Below are 18,562 nucleotides of genomic sequence, written 5' to 3'. Positions count from 1 at the left end.
ATATTTCATTATTTTATGCCGAGCTGCTTACAGACCATCAGTGAAAAACTGAGTTGACCTTATTTAAGCCTTTTTTCTGTTTACAACCTTCGGAAAAATATAGTCTTTATTCTACAAAGCTGACTGCCACAAAAATAAAAAAATGTTGTTGGAACATATTCAAGGCTCCAGGGATAGTACGGAAAGTAATGTGCCCTGTTTTATCCAACAAACAATCAGGTCATTGTCACAAATTGTGCTCCTGAGCTAACAAGCTGAACATTGGAAAGGCGGCAATGACTATTGCCCTAGCTTGATCATCCAAGAAGTGTAGTTCCAAAATATATCTCAATCAGGGTCACTGATGAGAAAAAAAAGGTCAGTTAACCCTTTATCAGTCACACATTACAAACTGCACTAGACAAAAGGATGTAATCTGTATTGGCAAATCCTACGATGGTGGCAGTGGTGTGCAATGGAGGTCAGTCCGCACGACAAACTTAACCAGGGAATGGTTTATGAACCCGTAAAAACAGGTAACAGGGTTAAACATAATGCAGCAGGTACAGGATGCAAGGATATCAAGGTGCAGTCAGGAGCGTACAGCGTGATTCTGGGCGTGTGGTACACACACACATACTGGTGCATAATACGTGCAGTGGTGGCAGCAGGATGTTTAAAATACTGAGCAGTGGTAAATGGGGCCTGTATATTGTAGACCATTCAAGGGTACATCCGTTATACTGGATGGCGTGTGCAGGAAGAAGTGCATGCACCGTGCGCAGGTCGGCAGCTGCTGCATTGGGTCCTAGGAGCCAGACGTGAATGGACAGGGCGCAGAACACTCTCCTAACAATCTGATCAGTTGCTAATGTTTACAGCACGTTTCCTGTGTACCATTTTTTTTATATACGTCCTTTCCTACATTTATGTATTGTTTTTGGATTTATGCAGTAGTCTTATGTAGACCTCTATTTTCATCAATGTCTTATTACATTGCAAATCTCATAAGAATCGACAGTATGGCAGTTTCTCAATTCAATTTATTGGTAGAGATGTGTGGTTCGGTTTTCCTGAAATACAAACACACCCGAAGTTAGGTTTTCCGAGTCAAATCGAGTTTCAGTTCGGAATCACTTTGGGGATCCTAGTGGAACAGAGTCCAGAGAGAAATACTGACGCCTATCTTAATCCTGATGGTGGAACGCCAACTTGAACAAGGTAAGTCCGAGGCACCCTTAGTGCTAGGGTTAGCTGCAGGGGTGGGGGAGGGTTAGGTTTAGGGAATGTAGTGGGGTAGTGTTAGGCACCCCCGGGGGTGGTTAGGTTTAGGGTGCGGTATGGGGGGTTATGGTTAGGCAACCCCCGGGGGGAAGTTAGGGTTAGACACAAGAGGGGGGGAGGGGGTTAGGGTTAGGCACCAGGGAGGGGGTTTGGAGAGGGGTAGGGATAGGGTACTTACCTGCCCTCTCGAGATCTTCTCCTTTCAGGCTGCCGGCGTCAAATTCATACCCATTCCTCTAGAATTCCTCAGCACATTGCAAAGGACCAACAAGTGAGAGTCTTGGTGGTATATTACCATATGTTTGAAAATATTTGTGATACCCTTTTCACACAGAAAGGCAAATTACCGGGTAAAGCACTTTTACCCGGTAATTTACTGATCAACACAGGGTTTTTCCCCTGTGTAAAATGGACAACCCGGGATGTAATTCCCTGGTCCCTGACCCTGGATTTCTGCAGGTTCGGAGACCCGAGAATTATGTCCCGGGTTGACCCTTTCACACAAAAAAATCCCCTGTGTTGTTCAGCAAATTACCGGGTAAAATTGCTTTACCCAGTAAATTCATTTTCCTCTGTGAAAGTGGGTACAAAGTGGAACCAGCAAAAAAACTGTGCTTGGTTTTTTGCTAGTTTCAGTGTGAAAGGGGTATAACTGAGATCTTTGCATTGCTATTATTATGTGGGATGAGAATCTCATTTGCTGGTCCTTTACAGTGTACTGGGAAATTATGTGTTTTTTGCTGGTATAAATCTAATAAAAACCCTGGTGCTGTGTACATAATAGCATCCTTTTTTGTTGTTATTTCCATGGGATTAATTAAAGTACTGTTCATAGCAGTAATTAATTATACTCCACTCTGATTTTGTTATTTAATAGTAAGCAAGGGTGTATAGAGTGATTTTACCCAAGGAAGTACTTGACAATGGTGCAAACATACATTAATGTTCTGTGTTTCTCATTGTATATTGTAATGTCTGGCAAATTATCATTTTTATATAGGAAATGAATCATATGTCGTTCTAGGTGTCCCCGCTGTGAACTCTCCTTGAATAGTTATGAGTTTATATGAGAAAATACAATAGTACATTATATTAAAATGCTCCCGAAAAAGTAGAATAGAAATTCTTTTCTAACCTATTTTTCAGGCAATTCATCAATTGTGCCACTCCCACTGCAAATGATGGATAACCTGCAGGAATTCTATCAAGGCTAACCTTCCCTGCAGCCTGATTTATAATTTTTGCCACACTGTAAAGCATTGGGTTGGGTGATTTCAGTCTGATGAATACCCTTTACATTCCATTACTTCCCGATTAAGACAGAAGCTCTACATTCATCACAGTCCCGTGTGCCCAGAAACAGTTCTATTCTACAATATTTCCCTTTGATTGAAATCATCTAAAGCAGACACCATATTGGTTCAATTATTGAAATAGGAACACTCTGTATTGTCATATAAAATACTTCTCCAAGTTGATGTAGTTCAGAAGTTGAGAACACAGGGTCAAGCACTGATAGAAACCTAATTCTGGCAGTGTATTACATACTAATGTGAATTACATAATTATGTGGAGTGAACGGTAATAAGGATTTTCTTTTCGGGAGATGCACCAGGATTTAGCCATGCTGCCGGGAAATAAGGAACCTTGAAAATAGACTTCTGTATCAATAAGAAGCACAAGAAAAGAATCCAGGCACTAGTGAAAATTAAAAGAGACAGACAGACAAATGTGACAAAGCTGTGATCAATTAAGCAATTCACAAAGTGTAAATGTGTAAGTACTGTAAATGCAGTAACACACTCCAATCTGGGATCAGTGCAGGGATCCCAAAGGAATACAATACAAAGCGAAATAACACCTTATGAGGAACTGCGCTTTTAAAATGGTAATAATCTGATATGGCAGATATAATAATGATATCAGGACACGCTATATAAAAATATATATAGTAATAAACATATGTATTTAGTAATGTAGAATAAAAATCAATACACAGATAATAACCACACTGATCAAATGCACGTGAGCATCATACAAATGTATGTAAAGTTCAGGAATATAATACTTTATAATTGTATTGCATATAAAACACCCCTGCTGCAAGTAAAAAGTGATGTTAGGATTAAAGTTGCAACTGTAATAAATTCAGATAAAATGTAAGCAAAACAGGTGAAGCGCCACAAAAAAAAATGTATAAAAAAGATATTTTCTATGAGATGCCTCTAATACCCCTTTCAGACATACAACCCGGGAAATTTCCTGCTCAGACCCGGGAATTTCTCCTGTGAAAAATCCCGGGTATTTGGTCTAGACCCCCCTTTCAGACTACAGTGTCTACCCGGGAAATTCCCGGGTAGCACCATTCAGATAAGAGCAGGGTTTTTCAGAGGTTTACACAGAAAATCACAGTTTCGTCATTTTAAGGGGACGTTATGCTGGCACACATTAATGAGGTCATGAAAAGGTGGGGGTTTGGTATAAGGGGACTGGGAGGAGCACCTATAAGGCATTGCTGTATTTCCAAGTATCTGTGTAGCATGGAGACCTTGTATTGTCTGGTGGATTTGGTGTGCTACACAGCAACTGAGGCATGGCTGAAGCTGCTCACACTGTTCATAATCATACAGTGTGAGATCCTGAGGAGAAGGGAGCATTTTGTGGTGGAGAGGGCGTCCAAGCGCCAACATTACCTACGCCGGAGGAGAGCCTTGGTAATGTCCAGCATCTCGTCCATATTGAGAGTGACCGGAGGGTCATCTCGCACAATATGGTCTCGAGATCGACAACATGGAGAGGCTTTCTGGGGTATGGTACAGGGGTTTACAGAGAACCAATAGATTGCAAATTTTAGGAAGTTGCAAGGCACCTTTAATTACATCCTGGAACTCCTGACCCCATCACTTACCAGGCACACTACTCGATGGAGACAGCCCATTGCAGGAGCAGGAGACTTGCGATCGTCTTGTGTTGGTATGCTACCCCTGGCGAGTACCGCACAATATCTTGCTTGTTTGGTGTAGGCATCTCCACGGTTTGTATTTTGGTGCGTGAAGTGACCCAGGCCATCCTGGATACCTTGTACCACCGGTTTATTGCCCTACCCCATGGGCAGCGACTGGATGAGACAGTGTCCGGATTTCTGCGCCGCGGTTACTCACAGTGTGCTGGGGCAATTGATGGCACCCACATCCCCATAACTGCTCCCACAGACAGCCCAGCAGATTACTATACCAGAAAGGGATGGCCTGGCCATCATTCTGCAAGCCATCGTTGTCCATCGGTATTGGTAAGCCACATTTGTTACTTTTAATTAGATATATATTGTGACCTGCATGCAAAGTAAAGTATCTAAAATGTTGTGTGTTTAAAAAGTTTATTTGTATAGTTGTAATCGGATCTTATATACGCTTTCTATCAGAAATAAATAAATTTATATAGTGTAGTGTATTTAAAAGTTAGGGGTATATTTAATAAAGTGAGGGTTATTTGAAGTGGAGATGTTGGGCCAGCAACCAATCAGATTCTACTTCACATGGTCTATATGTATAGTTTTAACTGGATATTATCTTGCTCTCACAGCTTCACTGATGTTTTCATTGGCTGGCCTGGTCGTGCTCATGACGTTCGTGTGCTGGCCAATTCTTATCTGTACAAGATTGCGGAGTAGAGGCAGAATGGTTGGCTGTTTCCTCGTGAGGTAACTATACACTATGCTTATTATTTCAAAACCGATATGTATTATCTTCCATACTGAACCACAACATGATTTTTGGGATGTCACCTGCAATTTGCTCTGATATACCGTATCTGCATATATGCAGTAAATGCATTTGCATTTAATGTAATTGATGCTGTATCAGGCATGTCTGGCAAATACCTCCTGCCAAATTGTAATCAATGTGTATACCTACAAATAGAAGAAAGTAGATATACCTGTACCAAGTGTATTACAACACTGTTACCTGTACAGCCTTTAATAATAACTGTAATATTTGTTTCCATTTGCAGAAGTCCAAGCTTGTAGATGGAGTGGAGATACCAGTCCACATCATTGGGGATGCTGCGTATCCATTACGAAGGTGGTTGATGAAAGGGTACAGCCAACAGGTTGTGCTTTCGAACGAGCAGATCGCCTACACCCATACCCTCAGTTCAGCTAGAATGGTTGTTGAAAATGCATTCGGGAGACTGAAGGGACGTTGGCGCTGCTTGTTAAAAAGAAACGATGTGGACATTTGGCTGATTACCGATGTTGTAGCGGCATGCTGTATCTTGAATAACATCTGTGAGATACAGCGAGAAGAATACCTGCCAGAGTGGGACATCGTGGAGGAGCCTGTTGGGAGTAATCCTGCTACCCTTTCATCAACCTCACTTGCTTATCGAACCAATGACATAGAATTGATTAGAAGCACCATTTCAAAAAACATTAATTCTATGGTGTTATTGTAATAAATACAAAAACTTAATTTTTTAATTGTTATTGTTCAAAAAATCTTATTTTAATAAAGGCCTTTTGTTTAAGTTGCATACGAAGTTTGAAAGCACTTCAATATTTTTTACATAGGAAATAATGTTGCACAAAATACAACACGATTCAAAACCAAACAATAGTATAAAAATAAATAAAAGTGCACATTTACTTCTGAACCCAAAGTATTCCATATGTATGTATGGATTGATATTGTCGAAGCGTAGACAATGAGAACAATGGCCCTCATTCAGACCCACTCGCAAGCGGGCGCACGTACGTTAGGCGTACGTACAAAAATATTTAAATTCAATGGCTCGCTCGTATTTTCGTTCGCATCTAAAATTCCTCCCTAAACTCTGACGACCCCTCCTCTAACTAACGAGCGTACGAAATAGCGAGCGTACATCCCCGAAATGGCTTGAAAGGAACGCACGCACACGTATAAACAGGAAGTGGCCTTGTCAGATGTCGATTACCTGCTCCTTTATTCTGCCTACCTCCATCAATCGTATCATGGCAATCAATGTATCAATTAGCTTAATTGTTTGTTTTTTTTCAACACAATGCAAGAAACTTTACTCTTGTCCGTGTTTGTGTTTACCCGCAGAATACGTACGGATGAAACATTCGCTTTTATTGTTCAAAAAACATGTGAACCACAATTAAACAATTGTACTATTGCTGTGGATCCCCGCATATTTCCCTGGGTTCATTTCTTTATTTAAATTTGCTTACGCATGTCACTGCATCAAGCCTATCCTAACTCTCCAGAGATTTCTGGCCCTGTCGAACACATGACTCATACACTAACCAATAAAATTGCTCCTGTTAATTTCCAAAATACATTAGCCAATCAGAAAATTTTTACACACTTTATCAAAAATGATTTTTAAGAAAAACACCATTGCCATCATGAGAGCCTCCGCATTCACCAGGCGTGAGCCGCTGGTGCTTACGGAGGTCATGGATCGCCGGATCACCAGCCAGCCTCAACCCATGACCAACCGGCAGAAGCGCTCCGCGTATGCGGAGGTACGGTCCCGCCTGCGGTCCTTCGGCTCACGCCGAAACATCGGGCAGCTGGAGCGCAGGTGGTCCGACCTGCAACGGCGAACGCCCCGCTTGCTGGCATGCTTTCGCATGCAGATCCTGGCAAGTAAGTGTTATGTATTGTGGTTTTCATGTTTGTGTTTGTGGGGCAAACTGCGTGTGCATGTTTTCCTGTCTGTTCTATTTATTATTTGTACTCATATCTGCGTCTGCATGTTTTCCTGTCTGTTCTATTTATTATTTGTACTCATATCTGCGTCTGCATGTTTCCCCTCTATTTCTGAATTTTTAATTCTACTGCTTTTTTTTTTGGTTTTTTTTTTATTTTTTTTTATTTTTTTTGTTTGTTTGCCCGGATTTGTCCATAAACTAAACGCAATTTATTTGACATATTTTAGGGGGACAGCCAAGACTCCGCCGTCAACGTCGGCGTTCCCGCCCACTCTCCCCAACCCCCAGCCAACACTCCACCCCAAATCTTTCCCCTATTCCCCACTCCTCCCCATCCTTCCCAGACCCTCTCCCGGAAATGTCGGGCCTCCTTCCCCTCCGTCCCACTTCCCCCTCTCCTCCACCCACCCCTCTTCCAATTACCCCCTCCCCGGAGTCCAGCATAACTCCGCCCCATTCTTTGGGGAATGACGGATCCTCCGAGGAGGATCATGGAGGTTTGGCCGGAGCTCCCGATTTGTTTCCCGGTATGTTTTTTATTTATTTTTTTTAAAGCACAAACTGTTTGTATGTAATCATGTGTCGTGCCTTTCTTCGTGTTTTTGTGGCTTGACTTTTGTTGATTGTGAAGGTTTGCCTTTACCTCTTCCTGGTGATTTAAGCATACACATATCATACCTGTGGGAATTTGTACCTAGGCCTTGTATTTTTGCCAGCCCACCCTTTTTATTTCTGTTTTTGGGTTTAGGAGTGATTTGGTTTTTTTTTTATGTTTTTCTGTGGAGTCCCTATTGTTGTATTAACCCACACACTTTTCTCACCCACAGAGGAACAGAGGCGTCGGCAAGAGGTGGCGGATGTTGTGGGGCAGATGCGCCACCATGTAATCGGCCTTCTGGTGGCCCTCGACCGGCTGTCTGGCCTCCTTCGGCATTAGATTTTTTTTTTTTGTTCTATTTTCCAAATAAATTTATTAAGACAAATATACGTTGTGGCTCATTTTTAAAAACCAAAACCAAGATAGTTTAGCCTGACATAAGTTCCTGCAAGGATTTCCCTTTTTTAAAAGTTAGATTGTGTTTTGTCTTTGTATGTCAAACAGACACCAGAAACACATAACAGTAACAATGTCATTTCCCTTTTTGGGTGTAGTGTCAATTTCAGATTTCTACATTTTCCAGGTTCCTACTTGGTGCGCAAGCTGCTTAGGCCAATCTTACAAATCCCAAGGTTGGGCCAGGCTTCCTTTTGGTGTGGATTGGGAAGCTGAAAACATATTTCAGTTTTGCTCAACTGGCGTCAGTACTGGTTTACCCCTTAGTCAAATGTAACTTGTGTTAACCTGGTTACACTTGCTGTTAACGTCCCAAAAAAGGAAGACCATTTCACTCTTCAAACATTTATTGACAACATAACAGAGAAAACAAAGTGGTCACTCCCAAAAAAAATACACAGTGATAAATTCAAATACCACACATACCAAGAAATAATTAAATAAAAACACAAAATCAAGAACTGGTTGACGAAGGACCATGCCAACATGATTCCACAAACATGGCGTTGCGATATGGGTTCAAGAATATATGCCCAAAAGGAACAGATCCAGGTTTGGTAAGGGTAGCAGGAAGTAGTGAGCGTTGGAGTGCCAAAGATTATGTGAACAAACAGAAGATGGTGAGAAAATTAAAAATAAATTAGATGTTCGCCAAAAAACACAAACACATTAGGTATAAACACTGGAGTTTTGTTCAAACTTACCTAAAAAATCTGGCCACCACATCATCGCGTATGGCCCCCCCACATACTGACCTTCGACCAACCTCGGGGGGGCCATCCTCAGGTAAGGCATCCTCTGGCTGCATTGGGACACCACTCCTTATGGCAATGTTGTGAAATATCCCACACAGGACCACAATTTTCGACACCATATCCGGCACATACATGAGCTCGCCACCAGAGCGGTGGAGGCATCTGAATCGGCCTTTTAAAAGGCCGATACAGCGCTCCACCACTTGCCTGGTGGCTGTAAGTGCGGAATTATACGCACTTTGTGGCCCTGGTGTGGGAGCCAAATAAGGAGTGAGCAGCCAGGACATGCAAGGGTATCCACTGTCTCCTGTGAACAAAAATAGACCACATCAGGAACACTGTGTATCAAGCTTAACATTGTTATGTACTAAAGGTCTCCACTTACCCAGAAGCCACGCATCACCAGCTTGTAGGTTGGTTAATTTCTGCCATATCCCTGATTGCCGGATGACGAAGGAGTCATGAGCACTTCCGGGTAATTTAGCATTCAGGGACAGGATCTGGAGGGAGGCATCACATACCACCATTACATTCAGGGAGTGATAGTGTTTCCTGTTTCTAAATATTGCCTCCAGCCATGCTGGAGGCTGAAGTGGTATGTGAGTACCATCCACAACCCCTATGATGTGTGGGAAGCCAGCTATTTGGTAAAAATTGGCCTTGGCCACACTAAGGGCACCCATATCCAAAGGCATTTTAATAAAATGATGGAGGTGCTTGAAAAGTGCCTCCATCACTGCCCTCAGGATCCGGGAAAAGGAGGATTGGGAGATGCCCGCCACTATTCCAACCGTTGTTTGAAACGATCCTGAGGCACAGAAATGTAACACCGCCATAAATTGCGTCAGTGGTGGTATTGCTGTTGGACTGTCAATTTGCCGCTCAAGATCACTTTCTATTAATGAGAGAGTGTCTATGATGATTTTGGGAGGTAGACGGTAGCGTCTTAAAACCTCATCATCGGGCATTCCAAAAAGGGTGACACGTGTTCGAAATATCTGGGGCCTTGCATGCCTACGATGCCTACGCCTGGGACGAGTTTGAGGTTGGTCGTCTTCCGGGAGCAGGGCCAGAACAATTCGCCCCAGATCTACCTGAAATTCAAAGTTTACAATGTAAGGCTTTTGACCCACCCCAAAAGTAAGAAAAAACAACTTAGCTTTCTGATACCATCCATAGCTGCTTACATGCCGGGGTATTGTCATGATACGTATAAACTGTAAAAAAGCCAACAATGAGACTTCAAAAATTTAGAGGGTGTTTTTTTTGTTTAAAAATTGTTGCAAGCCAACACAGAAAATAGCGGAAAAACACATTTGGCCATCGATGAAAACTACATTGCACACCGTACGTCAAATAGGGTTCAAATGGACCCAAAAAATGGAAAAGGGAAAAGCAAAACTGGATTATATGATGAATAAGCCGTCAAAAATGCGGTAATTAATTCGCAAATGCAAGTCACTACACCAACAGTCAAAAATGCGGTAATTAATTCGCAAATGCAAGTCACTACACCAACAGTCAAAAATGCGGTAATTAATTCGCAAATGCAAGTCACTACACCAACAGTCAAAAATGCGGTAATTAATTCGCAAATGCAAGTCACTACACCAACAGTCAAAAATGCGGTAATTAATTCGCAAATGCAAGTCACTACACCAACAGTCAAAAATGCGGTAATTAATTCGCAAATGCAAGTCACTACACCAACAGTCAAAAATGCGGTAATTAATTCGCAAATGCAAGTCACTACACCAACAGTCAAAAATGCGGTAATTAATTCGCAAATGCAAGTCACTACACCAACAGTCAAAAATGCGGTAATTAATTCGCAAATGCAAGTCACTACACCAACAGTCAAAAATGCGGTAATTAATTCGCAAATGCAAGTCACTACACCAACAGTCAAAAATGCGGTAATTAATTCGCAAATGCAAGTCACTACACCAACAGTCAAAAATGCGGTAATTAATTCGCAAATGCAAGTCACTACACCAACAGTCAAAAATGCGGTAATTAATTCGCAAATGCAAGTCACTACACCAACAGTCAAAAATGCGGTAATTAATTCGCAAATGCAAGTCACTACACCAACAGTCAAAAATGCGGTAATTAATTCGCAAATGCAAGACAAAAAATGGACTTACCCAACTCGAATATATAAGATTTCCACAAAAAACTTCTTTGGGTCCGAAAACAAAAAAAAACTAAAAAAGATGAAATGAGTGTTAAACAAATTAACGAACCACAAAACAGAAGAATACACCAATTGGCCACAAATTTGAATGCACAAAACTTACCAAATCAGGAAAGGATGTTGAAAAAATGAAAAAAATGCGAACGGAAAAACCAAAGAAATGTAGCAAAAACAAACAAAAAAACAACTCTGCAAAATCCTCCAAACGCAACCAACCAAATCCAAACCACTTAACCGACAACACTCCAACAACCCCACCTCGAATCCACACACACCAAGCCATAAATAGTGTTTATTTTCCCGCACAAATTAAGGATGAATCATAGGGACGCACAATCAATGATGCGGCAGCAAACTAAGGACGCATGTATAAATACGTCACGAAATCACATAGAATTTCTGGATGATTTCATGCTGGAAGCAGAGACATGGCTTCAAACCAGGGAAACAATGGTCAAAATTGCGGCGGTAAGGCCTTCATGCATTTTGTGTCAATGATTCTTTTAAAACATAATATTGTGCAAGTTGTGAAGTGGCTAAATCTGCATATTTACCCAAATAGGTGAGGAGGATGACATGGAAGAGACTGCTGGCCCCAGTCAACCCGCCAAAGCTGCCAAAAAAAAAAGGCAGCCACATTTCACAAGCAAGGAGATGGAGGTTTTGATCCAGAAGTGCGTTGACATCCTGCCCCAGGCAGCCAGGAATATGAGCCAAAGCCAGAAGTGGAGAATGTGGGAGGAGGTCGCCGTTGCTGTCAATAGGGTGGGTGATTATGTCCGTCTAGCCCGGGATGTCAAACGGCGGTAAGTAAACACTTTCCCATCCTATAAACAAACCCCATTGTAAAAAAAAGGATAATGGTTCCAAATTCATTCCACAGATGGGCAGACTTCAAATATCGTCTCAAACAAAAACTTGCCGACAGGGCTAGGCATGCAAGGGGGACAGGTGGGGGTCCCACCCCTGTGTCATTGGAGTTGACAGACTTAGAAGAGATGGCACAGGGGTGTGTGCAGGCTGTGGAGGTGTTTGGCGTGTCCAACATGGATACGGACATGCCAGACTTTGCGGCTCCTCATGTTGGCCAAGGTAAGTCTTGTGATGTCACCAACTCAGAAATGCTATTGTGCCAATATGTAGATTCTAATGTGAGTCTTTTCTCCAATTTCCTAACAGAGACAGAGGCGGATGAGTCTGCTCCAGAGGGGAGCCTTGGCCGCAGAATTTCTGCTGACTCTGCAGGGGAGGAACCAGTACATCCGGCTGAGGACCCTGCAGAAGCCAGTCCAGGGCGTGCCCCCTCGCAGGCAGTGGGCCTCCTCACAGAACTCAATTTTAAATCGGATTGCCATACGGAGATTCTGCAGAGGATGGACGCCAGTCTGATACGGGTGGCTGAGGCCCTGGAGCAAAATGCTGCGGCCAACGTGACCATTGGTCAGGCCCTGGCGGAAAATACCAGGGCCAACATCCGCATCGCCGATGCCCTGGAGCAGCTCGTTCGCCAGCACATGGTGGAGCCGACCTCCCTTCCTGCCGGAACATCCGGATCCTCCACCTCTGGCACAACATCAGGCAATCCTCCAAATGTGCCTAGCCCTGTGCCTAGTCCAGAGGCCACAACATCTGCCTCTGGACAGGCCAGCCCGATGGCATCCCGGACCCGGTCTGGCGCCCACCCTCACCCAGCCAAACGGGCGAGAAAACGGTGACAGCAATGGCGACTTTTCCCACACTCCTTCTGTGCTTGGCTCATATTCCTTTCTGGTCAAAACTTCCCTCTCCTTTCTTGTGAAATGTTTTTAAATTTTGTATTTACGCTTATGTTAGTAGTTATGTTATATTTTTTTTTGGATCAAATATCTTGGCCACAAAAAAAGGCAATACAATATTAGGCCAATTTGTTTGTGTGTAAACAATAAATTACAAACAAAACACTGACATTGTATTGTGACATTATTGGACAAATGGGTTACATTTAATCCTGGCCTTAAACGCAAAAACTGACCCTGTTTAAAAAAAAAAAAAGGCCTCTTTAAGGAACGTTTAAAAAAATCACATAGCGATGCAAATTCCACAGTAAACCAAAAAAAAGGGGAGCTAATTAAAAGATGATGACATTATTGTTACAATAGGCCATAACCACCAAATTGTGGCCAAAATAAAACCCCAAAAATGTACGCTAATTGATTGTGTAATCATGACATTAGCAGCTCTGATTTCCACCTGCGTACGCTTTTGTGCTATCCCAATAAACTGCTTTCCAAACACATACCAAGCCGGATTTCAATCCAACACTAATTACTTTACTGACCAGCCGCGATTAATCGCTGCACCATCGTGGAGTCCCGGGACGGAGGAGAAGGCCATCGCCAATGTGGTCGAGTAATCCTGACCCTAAGCTGTGCGAGCATTTTGAAGGGAAAGCGGATGTTCCAGTGACGTATGAGACGGTCCGAACACATTTGACGTTCGCATCTGCTAATGTATGTACGCCCCAAAAACGCCTCGCCACGCCTGCGTTTTTTCATCTCCACCCCCGTCAACACCCAAAAACGCCCTGTTCTGTCAATCACATTTGACATGTCACTTCCTGTACGCTATTTTAGGAACGAGAGAAAAAAAGCTCGCAATCTGCCGTACGCACATGCGCAGTGTAACACCGACGCATGCGCGGTTAGTCAACATCGGAACGCAACGAGCGTACTGTTGTTAACGTGCGGCTCTGAATGAGGGCCAATGTTAAGTGCGCATATAGCTGTGAGGCATTAAACAAGCCTTTTAAATAAAACAAATATGACCAGAATTGTTTGGTAGATCCTTGTTTACACCAACTCAATATCCTATGACAAAAGCAGTAGCCATAACATTTTCAACATCATAATATGGGATATGTCTAGTTAACATCACTAGATATATTTGATTACCACAGTTAAATATTTCTGTAAACTGTAAACTCTGGGTTTTTGTCAGGAGTACGTTCCCGTGAGTATTAGCTGGCAAAGTATCTTTAAATTGACCTTCAAGTACATTATCTTATGTACTATCTGTAAATTTTGAGGATGACTGAGGTGTTTGCGGATGCTTGGATATATGGGATGTAGTTTGGCCAAATGCTGTGGGGGACTTTACTTGTTGCGCATATTGGGATGTTTGGCCAAATGCTGGGGGGGCTTTGCTTGTTGTTGAGCATACTTGTATGTAGTTTGCCCAAATGCTGTGGGGAAATTAGCGTGCTGGTCATACTGCGATGTATGCTCAAATGAGGTGGGAGACTGAGGTTGTTGCACATAGTGGGATGGTTCCCCAAATGAGTTTGGATAATTAGCTTGGTGCCCAAAATGGGTGGGTGGTGGAACATGTGTTGTTTTGTAGTGGATTGAGCTCAAGATTTGAGTAAAAAATTAGCGGTTATCGCGACTAAGCCTTTCCTACATAGCCATCATTTCCTTTAGCAAATGACTCTGCATTTCTCTCTCATTGAACCGCTGCAGTCTGGCATCCTCTTGTGTCTGCCATTCCGAATCTAGGTCGCGTAGTTGTTCACAAAGAATATTTGTCATGGCTTTGGTAGCAACATCAATTTTGCTCTTCTTTTTACGTGTTGGCACTGTGAAAACTGACAGTAAAAGAGAGAAAACATTGAGCAACAGATGTAAAAAATATTTAAAACACAAAACAATGGTCCCAATTAAAAAAGCAGCATGTCTGTTTGCATGCGGTACCCATCCTCCACTACAAGATAAATGCAGAAACAATACAGTTTCTACTATATACTAGAAATTGAACTACAACATTACATAGATTAATGCAGCAGAACATAAGTTATTTGAATTAAACTTACTGTTACCGCGTAGGGTGGGCTTGTCTCCCTGGGTCTGTGGCGCAGACTCAGAATCTTGCCTTTGCGTTGGAGAGATCACATCTGTGCCAGTGCTTGGTTCAATGATGATGGTATTAGATGAGTCCTCATCTGCGTCATCAAATAGGACCTGCGATAATGCCGGGCTCTGTTGGCTGCTCTCAGGAGTTGTTGAAGGCGTGCCTGTCGTTGTTGCAGACAGTGTGCCAGCATCACTTGAAGAAGATAGAGCAATGGGGTTGCATAGTGCTGTATGCCCAAAAGCCACTCCATCCTTCCCACACCACTGCGATTACGATTATGGTTATGGACCTTTGTGTATTGTTTCTTTATGCTCTTCAGCTTATTAAGGACTTGCTGCTGTGTCTTCACAATACCCCGGCTGGCCAGGATTTTGGCAATGTTGCAATAGATCATGGCATCCTTAACAGTGCCTGTGATTTGAGGTTTTATTTCCTCCTCTCCCCTCACATGTAAGAGCTCACGGACCTCCTCGTCCTTCCAATGTGCCATGATCAGCATCCACCTGTACACAGAAAAAAGAAAGATTACCGCACTAAAGAAAACCCAGAAAATTTAAATAAAAAATAATAAATAGCAAATGAATAAAAAATAAATCTCTTGTATGGTGTATTAATAATGTGTTCAGTATTTTAAAATAGATGCCATATATAATAAGAAACAAGATCTTTTAATAAGGTAATAAAAAAACAGTAATTACACACCTGGTACTGCACTCTCTCCTCTGTCAGCACCAAGTAGTGTTGCGGGTCTCTCTGCAACTGTTGCGGCACCCAAATCCGCCGTGTAGTGCCGCACTGCCTTTTTAGCGCTATGTTTAGCTTTTATGGCGTCTGCCCTCCACTGTCTGGCTACTGCTGATGATCTCATCAACAGGCAGCCACATCTGGCCAATCAGGAGCTGTTTGGTGAAGCCCGAGATTAAATTCCCAGGTAGCACCATTCAGACAGAAGCAGGGTAATTTCCCAGGACTTAAGTCCCGGGAAAAACCATGGTTGATTGCAGGGGCGGCTACCCGGGAATACGTTCCCGGGTAGGTACCTTTTAGACAGACTTGGCTACCCGGGAATTTGGCTGAGGCAGGCCAAATTCCCAGGAATCTCGAGATGTCTGAAAGGGATATAACAGTAAATAAGAGGAAGTAATCAGTCCTAATAATAACTGCAGTCAGTGGTATTAAAAAAGTTTGTTCCCGGAGACAATCAGATCGGATGTGTAGTTACTAGAGTGTTCTCCGGCTGGATGACACACTCCTCGGTCTGGCACATACAGTGGTGGCCATGTGACACAGCGCTGCTCAGTGGATGTAAAGGTCGCTAAGACCACAGCATGCACCAATAATGAACTTCAACTTCAGCACTCAAACGCAGAGGGCTCTGGCAGCAATTTAGATTACACAGTTATAAATAAAAGGCTGTAGTAGCAATCACAGACAGCTACGACAATGATGTACAAAGGTCTCCCAGCAGCAATATTCAGTACAGAATGTGGCAAGAGAATAACTGCAGCAGTAAGTGGTCTGGAATCAATAAGCAAAAGTGCCCAAATAGTTTGACCGGTTTCGCCTCCACCTGTTTATCAAAGAGTCATCTCTTATACCCCTTTCACACTGAGCATATGTCCCCGGGATACTGGCGGGGCAACGCGGGTCCTGGATTGCTGTGAAAGGGTCAACTCGGGTTGCGGGGCTTAGCGCCGGGGGGCGGGGCTTAGCGTCGGTGGGGGGGTAGTAGCGGTGGTCGGTCAGCGCATGCGCGGGCTCTTAGTCGCGGTATTTTTTCCGAAAATACCGCGACTAGAGTGCGGATGGGATCCGCAGGGACAGAGCTTTATCGCAAGCTCTGTCCCTGCAAGGGATTTATAGTAAATCCCTGTGATATTGCCTGAATTCGCAATGCGAATTCACTCGGTAATATCACACTACAATCCGCATTCAATATGCGGATTGTAGTAAATAGAGCCCTTTACGTGACAACGCCATAATATAACAGCCAAGTTCTGCCTCTCTAGTCGTAATTGGTTATGTGGCTGAAATTTAAACCACTCTGAAATGCCCATACTTACGTAAGCTCCTTTTTTTGTATATAACAATCAATTCTCTTTACTTATTTTTGGAAATATATTAAATAACACTAAAACATCTAAGAGGCAAAATAGCTATTTTAAAAAGCACTCTGGGCCCGATACAGATTGGGTTTGCCTACAAGTCCGATGGCAGGGAGACTGTGCAGGCCATTTGGGGGAGGGATAGGGGTGTCCCTGTTTTGAAGGCATCCTAGGCCAGGGTCTGAGTCTCCCCGATGCATATTTCCTGGCCCCGGCTAACCAGCTCCAAGGATCATTTTGAGTAAGTTATGGCTGTGACCATCGCAACCCATTGTCACAATGGTAGTCCGATGCTGCGTTTTCGGATGCAGCACTCGAATCTGCGATGCTGGTAGGAGGAGTCTTTTGTCCTCAGCCGCCTCCTGCTGTATTAGCATATTTTAGCATCGCTTCTGTGTCTGAAGACTCAGCAGCGATACTTATAGCATACAACTCTGAATCAGGCCCTCTTTATTAAAAACATGGAAGTTGGCCCTATATATTGCCGTGACTGTTAAGCTGGCCAACTAGAGTTGAATACTTCATCCTTTGGCTTTGTTTCTATACTCACATTTCATAAAAATAGAATTTAAACATTTATTGTATTGATATGTGAGTTCAACAGAGATAAAATGGCGACACTGAGAAAGGGGGCACTGTGAGGTTGAAAATGGCATGCCAACATGTTAAACGTGAGATTTTTGTATTTTGATCGTAGCGGCTTTACAACTTAAAACGGGGTGTAGTTAATATGCCAGCGGACAGGATGTCGGCCGTCGGAAGCCCGACCCAGGACTAAAGATAGGCGTCGAAATCCCGACGCCACAATTCCGAACAAAGGTACATCTTACATATTAGCGGTTAGCCATGGAGGGGGCGAGGGTTATGCTTGGTGGGGGGATGAGGCACCACTTTTGGGGGTTAGGCACTAAGGGGGGGATGGTTAGGTTTAGCCACTAAAGGGGAGGGTTAGGGTGCAAGAAGGGAGGGTTAGGGGAGAAGAGGGAAGTGTAAGTATACTTACCCGATCCCTGTCGGGATACTTAGCATCGGGATGCTGCGATCAGCATTTTGACAGCAGGCATCCCGACTGCCGATATTTCATACCCAACCTCTTAAAACATGGTGCTTTACTATTGTGTTTAAAGTTGTAAAGCAGACACTGTTAAAAATGGTTTAAATGATTTTTCATTTCGAATTGGCCATAACATCTAATTCTTCACGAGTGCCGCAAAACCCTTCATCTAATCGGTCCATATGCATCTAACGCATCGGCATTTGCCAGGACACAGAATCACATACACATGCACATGTACACATGCAGTGATAGAACACTTAGCTACAATGAGTGGATATGTAGTTGCTATTATATACACAAAGAAGAGAGATTATCTTGTGGTGCCCTTTCTCTTCCGCTTCTCTGAGTATATATTGTGAACACTGACTGTAGGGAGCACCACCAACACAACAGCTATCCTTCCAAATTATGATATTGTATTAAAGATGGTCAACTTAGCAGTTATCTTAACCCTTACCCCTTGGATTTGTGGCTGTTTAAATCATTTTGTTGTTGTTTAATAGGTACTGTGGGCCTGATTCAAAGTTGTATGCAAACCCGGTGGT

Source organism: Taudactylus pleione, unplaced genomic scaffold, assembly GCF_031769625.1.
Source record: "Taudactylus pleione unplaced genomic scaffold, aTauple2 ptg000039l, whole genome shotgun sequence".
NCBI classification, from domain to species: domain Eukaryota; kingdom Metazoa; phylum Chordata; class Amphibia; order Anura; family Myobatrachidae; genus Taudactylus; species Taudactylus pleione.
Note: the sequence above shows the minus strand (reverse complement) of the source record.